Here is a 1,219-nt window from a genome sequence, read left to right as displayed (position 1 = left end):
AGTTCCAGCCGCCGCCGCCGGGGGGCGCAGAGGGGCAGCGCAAACCGCAATGCTGCGTCCCGGGGAGGTGGGAATGGGGAATGGGGAATCGGGAATGTCCCGGTGGGAGGGGACCCGCGGGAACCCACAGGAACCGTCGAGTCCAGCTGTTCGCCCTGCACAGGACAAGCCCAGCGATCCCACCGTCCTTCCGGGAGCGTTGTCCAAGCGCTCCTGGAGCTCTGGAAGGTTTGGGGCTTGGTTTTAATGGTCCCGTTCTCCTCAGTGCCCCAGAGCAGGCAGGTCAGGAAAGCATTTTCCAGCCGATATCCTACTATAGCCACGTTCAGCAAGCACAAAGCGCTGCCTTCCCCTGCCCCAGGAGCTGCCGTGGGCACGTCCCTGCGTGCTGCGGCTCCTGCGGCAGGGCTGCCTGAGGGCGCTGCGCTCCTGCGGGACACACCCGCTCTGACTGGGAAATCCCGCTGGAATAACTTGGAGTCTTTTTTTGGGAAGTGTGTGTAACGGAGCTGAGACACTTGTCATGGATAGCAGGGCTTCGTGCAAGCAGTAAATGCAGCGCCCCTCCGAGCCTGTGCCGGCGCTGGTGACAGCTCCAGACACAGAACTCCAAATTCCCGGGAATGGTCCCTCCCAGGTGCCCCCGGCCGGGAAGGGCTTGTGGCAATGCTGCTTGACAAGAGCCACATTTGGGCTGGGAAAAGCTCTGGAAGTGTAACAGTGGAAGCAATTTCAGTGCCGAAGATTGTTCCTGAGCGCGTTTGGAATGTATGGCTGTAGATAAATAGGTACAGACGTGCAAGAAACAGCACTTGGTTTTGACTTTGTGGTTAAATCTTTTAAAATTTTTAGGAAATTTTCATTTGGCTAATCAAGCATTATCTCAAAAATTATGAAGAACCAGGGTGAAATTCTGTTATTTGTCCCACAGTATGTTAAGTGACACAATGCAAAGAAACAAAATACTACTTTGAAAAAGAAATCTGTACTACTTATGCTGGGGGAAGCAGTGTTTCTAGGTACCATTTTCCTAACCCATTCAGGGTTAATAAAATGCTTCAGATACCATCTGACACAGTACTTCTGACTGCCTCTGTACAGATACCACAAACCTTCCCCATCTTGCCTGTTCTAAGAGGAGGAAAGCTCAGCTCTGGGCACAGGATCAGGAGGAAGAGGTTGATAAGATGGGAACTGCGGATGTTTCTGATCAACAGGA

The sequence above is a fragment of the Zonotrichia albicollis genome, chromosome 4 (assembly GCF_047830755.1).
Source record: "Zonotrichia albicollis isolate bZonAlb1 chromosome 4, bZonAlb1.hap1, whole genome shotgun sequence".
NCBI lineage: Eukaryota > Metazoa > Chordata > Aves > Passeriformes > Passerellidae > Zonotrichia > Zonotrichia albicollis.
The sequence above is the reverse complement of the archived record's forward strand: the minus strand, read 5'-3'. Positions refer to the sequence as shown.